We start from the raw sequence: 16,396 nt of genomic DNA, 5'->3' as shown, positions 1-16,396 counted from the left end.
CTACCCCTACATTTATTTACATTGTTGCACGCGTGTGTTTACATACGCCGAATTCAATGGTAAGTTCTTTTATTCCTTACTTTAATTATTACTATTTTAGAATGTTAATTCATTATAATGCTTCACTGTCAAAAAAAGTAAATAATTATTGTAGTTAATTCTGCTTGAAATAAACACAAATATTCTAAGCCTATCATTTGCGAAGTTTAACAAACTATGACAAAACGTAACGATTTTGGAAAAAAGCAAGAGAATTTGTTGAATCTCATTTACTGTGCTTAATGTAAAGAGACGAAATACAGACCCGTTATATACGATTGTTATGCAGTTAAGATATTTTTAATAAAATCATGAATTTTTGGGAAGTTTTCTGATGGTACCTAAGCTTAATCAAGGAATATTAATCTGAAATACTGAGTTAAACTAGTTGCGATCTTATGTAAAAAAAAATTCTATTTTAAAGCTTTAATTATCAAAATTATTAAATTAATGCTGCATTATTTTATTCACCTGACAAATTTTGTTGCTATAATAAATAACAATTAACAAAAAGTAACAATTATAAGCATTATTCTGAAGATAATACTTAAATGTCATTAATCATGGTTGACTTTACACACCAAAATATGAGTAGAGGGGATATTTTCCTTCTGTGATTTGCTGCGCCAACTATTGTGGATTTCAAACTTGCATACATTTATAAAAGAAAACTTGTAGAGGTTTGCCAGGGGGTAGTGGCTACAAGATATACCCTGTTGAGTTTCTTCCCATGTTTTGTTTTCAGTGTGATGATAGCCACTGGAAGTTACCAAGACCTGTTGATTATTCTGCCACAGGTGATGATAAACTAATTTTCCGGAGTGGAAAAGAATTTTAGCTAGATTTATAATGTAAATTTTTCTGTTTCACTAATTTTAGGGGATATTTCCATATATTAACCTGTCACACTAACTACAATAGCCAAGCTACCAAATAGATATAAACTTGAAATTTTTTTTGAAAAAAACATGAATGTTTGCCAAATGGTTACGAGTTATATCTTTCGAGTTGGTCCCTTTCTGTGATTTTTTAACTTTCTTTCAGTTTCTCCGATACCAGAAGTTGCCAAGACGTGCTGATTATTCTGCCATTGTTCCTTTTATAGAGATCTCCCCTGATTTTATGAATCAAATAAAAGGGGATGTTTCCCTATTTGAACTAGATTGTGCCAACTAAAAATGTTGAGACAAAAAAAATATATATATATATTTTGTACTTTGCAAAAATTTTTAAAAGAAGTATGTAGAAGTTTTCCTGAGGGTTGCTTCAACTTATATTCTCTGAGTTAGTCCCATTCTGAGATATTTTCTTAATTTTTCGTGGACCGCTGGAAGTTTATAAATATTTATCCATAGGTAACAACATAGAAATACTCATTAAACTTTTAATTCCCTATTAGGGTTACTTCTGTATTGTGAGCAGTTATGCCAACTGCTATCGTCCAGGCACCAAATAGATTTCTAACTGCTAACTTTTTAAAAGAATATGTAAAGGTGTACGAAAGGTTGCTACGAGTTATACTCTTCAAGTTGATCTCCGTTCGTTAATTTTTTTTAGTTCCTCCTGGTTGCTGCATGGAAGTTGCTTAGAAGATATAGTGATTATTCACCGGCAGATCATGATACGGGCATTTTTCTTACTGTTTTGCCTACTCAGTACGAGATGGCATTTTTATTAGCAAATGAGACGAGACAAGTGTTATGTGTGAAACAGTCCTATCATATTGTTATTAATTTGAGCTGTCTTATCTACTTACCTACTATTGTCTTATAAAGTATAAAAACTATTAGTTGTTGCATTTTTAAAAAAGTTGAGTAGTGGCATTTTCTTTTAACTTTACCTTTTTAAAGAACCAAGGGTTAAACACGCTTGATTGGTGTAAATTTTACAAGAGTCTATAGCAGATGGTTCTTCAACCAAAATGTCGTGGAAGTATCATTTTAACAAGCTATTGCAAGAGAAAATCTCACATGGACAAAATAGTTGTTTGACTATTTATTTTGCAACATGATATCTTTAAAAAGAAAAAAAAAACACCCAGTTGAACATTTACTGGAAATTTTTCTTCTTATTTTTGAAACAGTTTTTGAAATTTATCAGCTAAAACGATATGGAAAATAATTGCAGTAATTTTCAATATTAAATTATCTTTAGAATTATTCTTATTCAAGCTTTTATTTAAATTTACATTGCTGTTTAAAACTTTTTTAATTCTTTTATAGTCACTGTATTCTAAAAATATGCCTAGGCAGAGGTCTGTCAAGGCCAAATTTACTACCGTTTAGCAGTACCTTCACAAATTCAACTTTAGAAAAAACATTAGTTTCACAAAATACTTTTTCTTATAATTTTATTTTTGTATTCCTTAAGAAACGATAAATCCATATTTTTGTGTTGATTTTTTAATGTAGTTTTTAATTTTTCACAAATTATGTCTAAATTTTCATAAAATAGGTACCTATCAGAAAAACCTAGACAGACCCTTGCTAGGTGAAAAAGTTCAATTGAAATTTTTATTGCTAAATTTTTCTTTTAAACAATTTTTGTCTTGGTTTTTACCTAGCTTTTTACATTTCTAAAAAACTTTGTTTTTATTAACTGTATGACACAGTAATTAAGAATGTTTCTATTGTCTTTATTCTTATCTGGAAAATATGATAATTGGAAAGACTGAGATGTAAAGCTTTAAAATTTCATTTTGAGAATTAAAATAGATTTTTCTGTTTTACATTTGTATATAATCTTTTGTTTTTTTTTAGCATTTTTAAGATAACACAGCATTTTAATAACATATTTCTAATAGATTATATTTTAGTTAATGTTGCTTTATGGATACTGCTTTACAAAAAATATTATTCTTAGCATGGAAGTTTTGTTGTAACAATTATGATAATTTTTTTTTCTCTTTCTATTTTACTTCATAACTTTATTAAGTATTTCTGGTTTAGTTTTTTGTTTTTCCTTTAGCCCATTCCACTAATATAGATAAGCATGGAGTAATTTCCAATAATAAATAAACTTATTTATTCGTAAAAAATATTTATTAATGAAATTTTTTTTTTTAAAATATTGCTATAAAAATATATTCTGCATTTCACCATTTTTTTTAGCTAACATTCTGCCAAACCATTACTCCTTACTTCTCTAGTTCTGAATAATAAATGTGCCCGTATAAACAAAACAAAATATGTTTGAATTATTTCTATGTTTTTGAACGTATTAACTGAATGAATTTTCTTTTTCATAATCTATTGATGTACTTCTGAGGAAGATCTTTGAAAAGGATCTAGCTTTGAGAATGAACCTCCATCAAGTCTCATTTGAAGGTACCTGAATTAAGTATGTCTAAAGAAATAACTGTATTTGAATTGTTTCCTTTTTTCTTGTGCTTAAAAATGGGTAAAAAAATTCGTGAAATTATAAACATGATCAAATCAATTGTTAAAAATTATTTCAGATTACTTTTGCTGATATTAAAAAAAGTAATTAAACATTGTTTACATAGGCTGCTCATGCTTCAATAACAACAAATAAAAGTACTCAAAAATTTGTCTCTTAAAATGAATTATCATATATTGTAAATGTATTTTCCATGTACTGTAGAATCCTAATTATTTCATGCACAATCATCAGCCTTTGCACTATTCAACTAATTTATAATAGAAGTTTCTGGTGTAAGTTTCATCGTTAGTATCAAGTAGAATGGTAAACTGTTTACTGTTTTTACCACCACTATTTTTGCTGTTCCAATGTTTTATTTCACTGACACTTAAAAAAAAAAGTGTTTTATCTGCATTAAATTAGTCTTTTTATTCATAGTCCTCCATAAGTTCAAACAAATTCTGAAACTTCTATTTTGCTTTTGAGAATTCTTCAGCGATTATGCAGATTGATGAATCCCTCAAAGGCTAAGGCTACTCAAACCAAACATTTGGCAAACATTAAAATGAATTATAAAATGAATAAACAACATCAATTAGAAATTCTCGGGGAATTAAGATTTATGCATATTGCTCAGTATTTCAAATCTCCGTGGCAGAATCGCAGCAAAACGGCGACATTGTTGCAAAATTTTACAGATCTCTTGCAGAAAGATTTTTCTCTTGAAAAGAAGAAAATATTACTTTTCTTTTTTACAGAAATATTTGAACATGCAATATTTGAATCATGCATTTAGATAATCAGTTTTTGACACGCTCAATTTTCCCCGATAGTATCATAAATCGACGTAATGTTTAGATAGTATTTTCGGCAGTTATTGATATTGATTTTCATTTGGTTCTTAACCATCTTGATATATTTAAACAATATGGAAAACTCGAATCGAGCATTTGAGTATCTATTTTTTAAGGCTATCATTTTTTTTTTTTTTAAATTCTATTGAATTTTTAGAAGTTATAGATGTTGATTTCTCCTTAAATTTTAAATCAGATATTTTTTATACGATATTATTTATTACTACCTAATTTCAAAGTGTAACACGCTTTTGAGGAGTCCAATTTACGTAATTACATCATATATTTTTTTTTGGGGGGGGGGGGCAATTGCTACTACGGATTTCATGATATTTAATATTTTTTTATTGTGATGATTATTTACAAAATGCGAAGAAGCTAATAAAGTGTGTGTCTTCCTACCAACAAAATGTGAGAATATCACCCATAATATTAAAAAAAAATTATTTCGTGTTAAATTAAGAAAATCATTATTATTATTTTTTGTTAACACAGCATATTTGCCATTTTAAATTAGCAACATATATGTTTGTTTGTATTAAAAGTATTTTGCAATTAGATCTTAGTGCTGGAGAGTATAGTCGCAGATAGCTCAAAAACATTCTGCCACAAGATTTCAAATTATCCTTGTTTTAATTAAAATAAGCCAATTGTATATATGTTTATATATATATATATATATATATTTTTTGTGTACATCTGCAGTTTTCTACAATTCCGCATATTAGAAATTGAACTTTCAATATTGTTAACTTTAATCAATGATTTTATATCTATGACTATACATATGATATTTTCTATTTATATGATATATCTGTCTATGATATTGTCACTTTATTTTTATAAAGTTTTTTTTTTTTCAATAACTTCTGCACTATATTATTATGCTTACATTAAATGAAAAAAATTTTTGATTTCATACTGTTTGAAAACATCTTTTATTTAAATATCTTATTTTTCCAAGTGAATGTTTTTGTGTTTATTATTTGGTGTTGAAGTATTAATGATTAAAATGCTTTGAAACACGATTCATTGTGTATATCAAGGTTGCAAAAAATGCTTACTTTTCTCTAAAAGAGTTAGACTGACTAGTTTTCATTAATTTATTATATTTTCTTGCATTTTACTGTATACATTTAGCATACTTATGTTCCAACTTTTTATTTTAACAAAAACTATTAAGTAAAATTTACGTTAAATGTCTAATATTGCAGAAAACTTGTAAGTTAAGTAGTTCATGCAATGAAAATTATCACTACTACAAACTATATGAATTACAGTTTGACAAAAAAATATATATTTGTTTTCACATCTTTAAATAAGTTAAAAAAAATTTTGATATATCTGCTCTATACTTGTTCAAAAAAATTTTTATTTTATTTTTTTGCAAGGGTGTGGAAAGTTGGTAATTTTGTTTTGCTCATATATATATATATATATATATATATATATATATATATATATATATATATATATATATATATATATATATATATATATATATATATATATATATATATATATATATATATATATATATATATATATATATATATATATATATATATATATATATATATATATATATATATGCAGCATTAAAAAAGATAATTTCTAATTAGTTCCAAGCATAAAATTATTATTTTTTGAAACAATTTTAAGTTTAAGGCTGTTCCTCCGAATTGTTTTTATAGTCCAAAATTGCTATACTGCATTACTCCAAACATTCTGTCATGTTGCTACAATTAACTAACACCATTGTGTTCCTTTCATTTAATCACATTTTTCGAAGAAATATTTATTAAAATATTTCTCCAAAAACTGTGTTTTGTGTGTGAAGTTTTTTTTTGAAATTTTTTTATCCAGTCCTTTTTAAGTGGTTTAAACGAATAAAGTTTTTACTGCCCCCAAGCAACCTGATTGTAACACACTAGGGTCAAGGAACACAGAACCTATTTTTCCCACCCTTCCTATTTTTCCCACCATTACTAAGAATTCTGTTGTGGAAATGAATTTCTATATCACCAAACAGCTTTCTAATGTATTTTGGAGTAAAGTGTTACGTTTTAGCAGCGATTTTACAGAAATTAAAGAATTTTCAAAATAACCATTTTTTGTTTAAAAAAGCTTTAACAGAGGCAATTGTAAAATGTAATTCTTCACTTGAACTAAATAATATATAGTTTAACAAATTACTGAATTTGTTAAAATTACTCCTTTTGTATATTAAAGATACTGTTAGTGTTAAAAGGCATAGTATTTTTACTGTTTTAATAAATGAGAAATTAAAAATTACGTAACTGAAACTAATCGAATTGTGTTTCTGAACTACAAAGTTCTTGCAAAATATTCTGAAGAGGAATGAAAATTGCAGCCAAGGAGCAATAAAAAAATGAAAAGAATGAGAGAGGAAAATAAAATTCTGATGATAAGTAAATAAACAGAAAGTATAGGGCAGCTTTTAGGAGTACTTTACCTGACAATGGGCACATGTCGTGGCAAGTACTGCGGTTATGAGAAAAAGTAATTTCAAATAGGAGTGTTTTGTGAATAGTTTTGTCTTGATTTTAGGTCAGCGTGGGTAAACCAATTGACACCTTTATTCCTTCATTGTTCCCCTATTAGAAATGTGCTCTTACTTGTTACCAAAGCAGCCAACAGCACCAGACTAAAACTCTGGAGGAGTTCTCCTCAAAGCCACACGAAAAATAATTTTATGTTTTGTTTATAACTTACTGCTGGCTTCAATGTAAGATTTAGTTAGGATAAAAAAAAATTATGAAATATTCTAATTCAGATTTGTGCTGTATATGTATGTAATTTTGTTGTGTAATATGTGACTAAAATTTGTAAAATAGATTTTCTTATTTCTAAGTATTTGGATGTACTCAATCGATATATACTTAGTAGAAATTCCATGAAAATAATAAACAGTTTTAATATTTTTTTAAAATTTTTTATTTAACTGTATTTTATCTAGTCAGTATTGCTTCGTTTTAGAAATCTACTGTTGGTTGTAACAATTTAATATTATTGTCCGGTATATTTTTTTTTCATATGCTAAAATATTTATTTGTTTTCCAGGAACATTGCAGTGAAGAGGTGATAGTAACAGCGGGATGGAAGAAGTTATGAATGTTTCAGATCTGTGGCGATGTGTTATAATTGTAAATCTATATATTGTAAATATATTGTATGATAGTTGTAAAATAAATAAAACTTAATAAATCTTATTTGATTTAATGTTTTTTTCTGTATTTAAAATTATTTAGTTAACTGCTCTTCTGGATTAAAAATTTTAGTTTTACGAGCATAAGACTTAGAAAAATTTTAATTTTAGTAAGTAAACAAATCAAATGGTAAATTTGGTTAATATTTTTTTTTTTTTACTTCGTGTGTGTGTTAAAGTAAATTTTAGTCAAATTTTTCAAGCTAAAAATTAAAATATATGCATTTAAAAAAAATAATGAACCCAAAAGCATTCTAGAAGAGTAGATAATTTCCAGCAAGCAATTTGGAAACATGGACTTCAGGACAGCAGTAGATTTCTTAATTATTAATTTAAACTAAAAAAAAAATATTTTTTTTCCATATGGGTTTGGAAAATCATGTAAGTATTGAGTAATTTTTTCTTCTACCAATTCTTTATATTACAAACTTTTAGGAATGAAAAATGTAAAAAATTCCTGAGGGACATGAAACTTCATAAATAAACTAGTATGCTGCTGTGAAGAGGTAGAAAGATTTGCATTCCATATTCGTTGAGTTATAATTTGAATTGTAAAAATTTACAGAAAGTGTGAGATTAAAAACAAAAGCTTTTTCTAGGATTCTAAAAAAAAAAAACATGAATATCGGCTATTTTCCGTTGTTTTAGTTCGAAAAGAAAAGTTTTTTTTTAAATAAAAAGTAAATGCTATATTTTTTAGTGTAATTAGTGCAGCGTAAACATTAAAATACGGAATGGTTTCTTTCCTTCTTAGTTAAAAAAAAAAACTTAAAATATGCTATTGTTAACAATTCGGTTAAAATTACGATAAATTGAAATTAATTTAGTTAAATTTTCGCGAAAAATTTATCAATTCACCTAGCTCAAAATAAGCGTTAAAAATATTGATATATAAGCGTTAATAATGCGTAAATAAAGCTCAAAATAAGCGTTAATAATACGTAAATAGTATGGATAAAATACGTTTGTATTTTGGTTAAAATAACGTAAAATGTACGTTATTTTAATAAAAATAAGCGTTAAAAACACGTAAATATTCTTGGTGAAAATAACGAATTTATAGAACCAAAAATATACGTAAATAGTTTGGTGAAAAAAACGTAAAAAATACGTTAAAAATTGGTTACGAAATTCACCTTAGTCAAAATAACGGCAAAAATCCGTCATTTTTACGTTAAAAACAGCCCAAATATAAACGCTTTTTTACCTAATTCGAGACTACCACTCGAAACGGAAATAAAACGTTTTAAATAAACGTTTTTTTGCTCTAAACCTTGTGGCATTTTAACGTTATTTTCACGTAATTAATACTTATCTCTGCTGCATGGGTTTGTTTTATAGTTTTTTAATTGATTGATGATTAATTTGTTAATTGTTTGATTTTATTAGCTTGCTCTCTTAGATATCAAAAAATTAATAAATAACTTTACGTTAATTTAAGCATGCAAAAAAGTTGTTAGAGCGAAGCTCTTATTTTCACTTTAGCGAGTTCCTAGTAGGTTAACAGTAATTTATCTTGATAATTTCAGAAATGATGCAAACTTTATCAATTGAACGGATCATTCTAGGTAATTTGTGCATTACCTACTTACTAGACAATCTCTAAAATAACTGATATCTGTTCATTAGCGATAGCAGATGCATTGAGAGCCGTAGTGGCTTAGAAAATAAAGCACTCGCCTCCCAATGGAGTGTCCCGGATTCGAATCCCAGCGACGGTTAGTCGATACGAATTCTGCACCCAGCTCGCTTCAACCGCAGTGCTAACATAAAATGTCCTCTATGGTCTTCAGATCATGGGTTAGGTACCCTTGACGTCAGGCTAACCGTGGAAGGTTTTCGTGATTTTATCCTCCATTTAACGCAAATGTTAGTTCGATCAAAAAGTTCTCCATGAAGGCAACATTTCTCCCGATACTTAATCAAGGAGTTCCCTTGTCTTTTGGATTGGGTTCAAATTGCAAGGCTACGGAGTTGAACATTGATAGTCGTAAACTCAAACTTGGGCTGTTCAATGACGGTTATAAGAAATAAATAAAACTAGTGGGCTGCGCCCCCTGCTCGCTGACGCTCGCCAACCCCCGAACACTGCTACGCAATCTTACATGGTTTGCTTCGCTCGCTACTAACTTAGGTACATTGCAAATGCACAAAATTCTAAGAATTCAAAAGAATCATTCAAATCCATATAAAAACTTTTTTTTTTTAAAAAAAAATTATATCTTTTTAGTAAATACTAAGTCTTTAAAATAAATTTGAATTCAAATAAATGACATGTAATTCGTCAAACCTATTAGAAATGGGCTATAGTATAATTCGTAATATAAATCAAAAATCGTCAAATAAATTCGTAATAGTATATAAATTCGTGAAAAAAAGCGCTTTTGACAAAATACTAAAATAGAGATCTATCGACAAAGACTACTCACTTCTGCCTAGCTTAATAGTATGAGATTGCCGCAGCTGATGCTCTCTGGTTATTTCAGTTTCAGTTTTTAAAAGCGCTATATGTTGAGCAACCTCAACTAGTTTGGCATGTGACATTTTTAGCGGCAATCATTGGTCGATTCGTCATGTAACAGAAATAGTAACGTAAACAAAACAAAGCAAACGTTGCCACCGGCGGAAAAGAAATACAGCCAAAATTTGTCAGCCACGTAAGAGAATTATATATATTAGATAATCCTAATATTAAAATTATCCTAACTATTATAATCCTAATGTGCATTAATGGAATGACTAGTGGTAATGTATCTCTTGATATTACTTCCAATATACATTAATAAGAAATATATTGTTACATATTTGAAAAAAATATATACTTTTATTTGTCATTTATATTCGCAAGAGCAAAAATTCATTTTTGTTAGATTCTTAGTTCCAGCAACTTTTTAAACAATGGGGGTAAGGGGAGAAAAAAAAAGAATATTTTCATCGGAGAACACTTTATACCGCTTTTACTGCGCTGCATAAAACGAAACTGGTAAAGAGAGGTGAGAGGGGGCGGCGATGGAAAGAGGATAAAGTTACGAATAAAATATTTACGCCAGGATAAAAGTACTCGAAAGGCGAAACACAGAAGCTCATAAATGCTACCCATAACTGTAGCCTCTGACGAATTTTTCTTAGTCGAAACTACCCCTGTTTACCTTGAAAAGAATTTTTGAGTAGGTTGTATTCGGGTTGTATTATTATGCTCATTTTTCTTTTCAACTTTTTTCTTCTTTTTTTTTTAAGGGTATTATGCACCAAGAATAAACTCGTCAACTGAATTTTACTTCAGGGATCTATTCGGTTTTATAGGTTTATCGGATGAATGCTATTATGAAGTCGATCATCTTATTACTTTTTAGAAATAGTGGCGAGTTCTTTTGGCGAGCTTTTGTATATTTTTATACCACGTCCTATTTTTCGCCGCGGCGTATTTGACAGAAGGGGTTGTATTTCGGACATTTAAGAGGGACTTGAAAATTGGATTTCTTTTATGTTTTAACTTTTATCACGTTTTTCAGTTTTTGATGGCAACTAATGTGATCAGGGCGGAATGTAACAGTGAATAAAAAACAAAAAAAAACTTCGTATTATCTTGGTTTAGTTTATAGTGACTGTCAAAAAGCGAATTTAGGTGTTTGGGGTAAAATGTTGGGCAAATTTATGGTTGCCATTTTGTTTTAGGGATTGTAAAATTCCTTTGGTTTTGTAATATACGGTGAAATATTGTTATAATGAAAGTTTTTTTTTATATTATTATTTTTAAGTAAATTGATTTTATGATTTAAATAGGATTCTTGCCAAAATTAAACTGTAGTTTAAAAATTGTCGATTATTTATATGAACTAAAAAGGATATTTTGCCAGTTTATACTATTTTTTATTGGGTATAAAAGATAGGGAAAGCTTCTCGTGATCACAATTTAAGTTTTAAAATGAAATTATGAAATAGTTTAACACTCTTAAATTGGTTTAATATATTACTAATCTAAATTACGTAAATTGATTTTATATATCACTAACGTGTATTACTTGATATAAATAGGATTCTTGCCAAAATTAAACTGTGCTTAAAAAAATTGTCGATTATTTAAATGAACTAAAAGGATACTTTGCCAGTTTATACAATTTTTTTTTATTGAATGTAAAAGGTAAAGAAAGAGGGAATTTTGAAATAGTTTGAGTTACAGGTACTAGTTAAGAAAACAACCTTTTCCTGTAAAAATGAAATAAAAGGGGATGGCGGCTTATTTTATCAAAAAGAGCAAGGAGGGCACTTTTATTGAAGGGCAAGCGGGGCTGGAGGCTTTTTAAACGCCTAGGGACACTGATGGTTTGAATAAACCGGAGTACAACTGATTAATTGTGAGAACTATATTTAATTTAGCAATATGAAGAGGTGAAACTAAAACATTAATTTTTGATAGATTTAATGTTATGTTGGTTTCTTACCGTTTTAAGTATATTTGTGTATTCGTGTGTCACGATTAACGAACGATTCGACGGCCAAATTTGCCCGGAGGAATGTGCTTTCAACTTGTCCCATAAATTGTTGTGTACAGGAGTAATAAATGCAAACGAAATTATAACTCTTAATTTTTCAACTATCATATTGTTCACAAAAATGTTTGAATATTTTCGATATAATTGAAGAAAAGTATCAATACCAGTCGGTACAATCGAACTGAAATATTGATGTCTACCGTAATTATCGACAAGATATATATTTATGTATATCGATGTCAAAATTCAAGAATCTTGCAATACAATACTTTTTTTTAATGTCAATAGTCAAAATCATTTGACTAATATTTTGGTAAAAAACTTAATTAATTTTGTTTTAATGCATAAATCAATAACTTAAGTTTATTTATTTATTTTTAAAAAAAGTTTTTTTCCTTACTAAATATTTATATATTTGCTGAAAATCTGAATTACAAAATGCTAAAGTTGTGAAAGATTCAATAATTGCAAAATCAATTTCCTCCACTGACTTCATATTCTATGCTTAAAAAGGAAATAATTTTCTTTTTAACTTCAAATTTAGGTTCAAACAAATTAATGTAGAAATTCCATTTTGTTTTTATTCTACTTTTCAATCAGTTTCCGTATTTTATGTTAAAACCAGCGGAAAAGGTGTAATTTCTACTCAAAACGAAATGTCAGCACTTTAATTATGTTATTCAATAATATTTACCAAATTCTTGAAATTAGGCATCTAACTTAGCTATTTCCATTTGACGTTGCAATTTAAAATACATTTGAAACTTTTGGTAGCTTTAGAATGAATTTTGAAGAAGTGTTTTCCAAAGCTTAATTACTCCTCTTTGCTTTTTTTACTGGTAAGTGCTGTTTTAAAACTAGTCGTTTTTTTGTTGAATTTCATTAATTATAGGTTTTTTAAAAAAAGGGGGGGGGGAGATTAGAATAAAATTGTTTGTTAGATACTCTGAGGTTGTTCTACTGTCATAAATTTCGGAAGATATATTGTGATTAATGTATATGGAATTGTAATACTGTAAACCTATGGAGCTGACTTGTGTACTGCCAATTTTATTTATGATTTTTAGTTGCATCTTTTGTTTCTTTTAAATCTTTATGTTAAATGTTGTTTGCCTGGCTGTTTTATAAAGCTAGGTGGTTTAAACATTTTGATTGAGGGGAGGGGATTATAAATAAACTATCTCAGTATTCCCTTTGGGAAGGTTGGTGAATTAAATATTTATTGCTTTTGAGTACAGGGGCAATAAGAGCTGACCTTAAAAAGTTTTTTCAGACCCCAATTTGTCCTGTGTTTTTCATTGTAGGGGAGAGCGCGGTCAATTGTAACATTTTTTACTTAACTACTAATTTTTTACTTTAACTAACAAAAAATCCAATATATTATTAGTATTAATTGACAGACGATTAAAGTAGACTATCCTCTACTAGAAAAAAAACCCTTATTTTAAATGTTATTATATTAATTAGTTATTAACAATTTTTGACTGTCATGCACTTGTTACAATTGTCCCCCTCTTACGGGGTCAATTGTAACAGTTCATAAATTCAACTATAACATAGTTAATTATACATATTATCATAGTTGTGATATATTTTTTTATTGATCAAAATAGTAGTGATATTTTAGGAATAAAAATAATAATGAGCAGAGACCTAAAGGGTTAAACATTTAACTTTAAAGGGTTTAAAAATTTAATTTGTGCTGTGAAAGGTGACAAATAAAATAATGCACATGCAACATAATATAAATGATGTAGGAAACTATTGGTGGTTCTTAAAGAGTTAAGTAATGGCTTGTAAACATACGATTATTTATTTTCAGCCGTTAAAATCGTCCCTTTACTTATTGTTACAATCGTCCCCAACACGCCATTTCAGCTTTATTTGTTAAAAACAATGCTAGTCAATTAACAAAACAAATTTTTTTTATTGAAATGTTAATTAAGGTGTCCACTTACATATTCGGTTAATAATTTTTATTTGTTTGAACAAAATTACTTCGTTACAATATAATATTCTAATACCAAAAAAAGTACTTACGTAGCGTGAAAATATCTTTTGTGATGTAACTCTTTCAAAAGTACATAAAAATGGTTGCCAGCAGGGGTGTACATGTAGATTTATTAAATACACCTTGTGCGCCACCTGGGAACCAAATCTAGAACCCGACACTCGAAATTTTTGCTCTGTTACAATCGTACCCTGTTACAATTGACCCCACTCTCCCCTACTGATTGTTTTATAAGTAAACAAACAAAATCAAAAACGTAATAATAGCAGCACGGGTAAATACCTTTAAACTACTGATACAAAAATATTTATAGGAAAAGAATGCCTTTATGACTTAAATTAATTTTACGCTAATGACAACCAAACAAATATGAAAATTAATGTGGGAAAACTGGATCCTACCATGTGATTTTTCGTCCAATAAAAATGCACCAACAATGGAAAACTGTTGACACGATCATTAGATTTTTATGTATAGTTAGAAAAGTTGGCCTTAGCCTAATTGTTTTAAATGTATAATTCGGTCGTCATATTTTATATTCAGCTTTTTTTCTAAGCAATATTTAATTAAAACATTACACAGTATGATGAGTATTTCTTAAAAATCTCCGATATTATGTGCGATTTATGAATCTTATATGACTCAGTGAGATATTTTTAAATCATGTATATGATTCATAGAATCGTGTCGTACGGTAAGATTCATCTTTTGAAATATGGAAAGAAAATATTTACTCAATCAAAATGTGTTGAAATATTTCATTTTATCTTAACTACAAAGTTATTTTTAATTTCATGATAGAATTTTTAATTTCTATGCTTCAGCATTTTAATGTTTAATTTAGAAAAATAGGAAAAAGCTACATTTTTGTAGTTTATTACGAATTTAATATAATGTTTATAATTTATTTATTCTGATGTAAAATGATTATAATATTAATTCTATTTATTATTTTTATTCATTCTTTTAATCTTTTCGATCTGATACTTTTGAAATAAATATTTTTTTTAATAGAATGGTTTTATTTTGAACAGTAATATTATTATACAAAAGAAAAGTATATAATTGAAGTATAAAATTCGATTGCGAAAACAGTTTTTTTTTTGTACAATTTAAAGTATATTATTATTTCTTTCAATATATTTCTGCCTTCTATCTGATTAGGCTTTTTTCTATTTTGTCGGATTTTCATTATTTTCAATCAAAATTTCATCATCTCTTTCCAATCAAGACTCGAATCAAATAACAGTAGATTAAATTCCGCGCATAATTTCCTTTGAATTTTGTTTATTTTTAAAGGTAATCCTCTTTAAAAGAGTAATCAAAATTTTGAGGCACTTCATTTGAATTGCATTTTTCCAATATTTGATTTTTTATATTTAGAATTTCGGAATGATTCTTATGAAGGGGAAAGGGAAGTGTAGGATCTGAGATTTCGAACTTGATTAATTTGATGGAATCGTATAAGAGATCTTATGTTAACGAAAAATCAATTCAGTAAATTGAGATTATTTTTCATTTATTAATATTAAAAAGCACCTAAAGGAAAATTTGCGTCAGATTTTATTATGTATCGTTATTTCGTATTCACTAAAAATTGTTTATCCGTATGCAGTTTATTGCATATTGCGAAACTTTATTTTTTTCAAAATCAGCTTAGATTTTTATTAGAAAACACAACGTTGAGGTCTGAATATAAGTTACTTTAAATTTTCATGATTCTTCTAATATGCGCTTATTTCTTAACAAAATTGATTTTCTAATTATGTTATGAAATACGTTGATGCAAATAATAAAAGATATCCTTTTTAAAAATTATAAATGAATAGATTATGGGGTTAGCCTTCTAAATGATTCACCGTGTTTCATAACACTGTGTATTATGAGGTATACAATCTACGGTTGATTTGAAATGGCACACCATTTTTAGTTACTTTTAGTGAATGAAATCGGTTGAATATTTCTCGACAAAACAAATTTAAAATATGTCACTTTTTTAAAATTGTATTGCTTGGAAACTATCTGACCGATTTTGTTCCAATTTTATATTGAGTCATTTAGAATTGAATGCTTTGAAATAATGTAAAAATTTGTATACCTTAATATTCGAAACTTTTTGACCATTATTAAAGAAATTAATAATTAATGAAAAATAAAAAAATAATTATTAAAAACAATAAAAAATTATTAAAAATTATTTTCTACATGAAAATATTTTTGATTTGCTGTTGTAGTTGTAGTTCATTTACGTCGCACTAGAGCTGCACAATGGGCTATTGGCGACGGTCGGGGAAACATCCCTGAGGATGATTCGAAGACATGCAATAATAAAATTACAATTACAATACAATTTTGATCCTCTGCAGAGTGGATGGCACCCCCGCTTCGG

The 16,396-nt window shown here is 27.7% G+C and overlaps 1 protein-coding gene and 1 long non-coding RNA gene across 7 annotated transcripts in view; both read left to right on the top strand.

Annotated features, from left to right (window-relative positions):
* LOC107455203 (tight junction protein 1) overlaps positions 1-16,396 on the top strand; it is a 383,960-nt gene that overhangs the window by 314,865 nt on the left and 52,699 nt on the right. The window lies entirely within an intron of this gene.
* Positions 1,597-7,507, top strand: LOC147813503 (uncharacterized). The gene is made up of 2 exons (XR_015432488.1): positions 1,597-3,378; positions 7,359-7,507. It is a non-coding gene; the product is annotated as an uncharacterized LOC147813503 (long non-coding RNA).

The sequence above is a fragment of the Parasteatoda tepidariorum genome, chromosome 3, assembly GCF_982258835.1.
Source record: "Parasteatoda tepidariorum strain Cologne lab strain chromosome 3, Ptep-v5.0, whole genome shotgun sequence".
Taxonomy (NCBI): Eukaryota; Metazoa; Arthropoda; class Arachnida; order Araneae; family Theridiidae; genus Parasteatoda; species Parasteatoda tepidariorum.
This window is presented reverse-complemented; position numbering and strand designations above follow the sequence as displayed.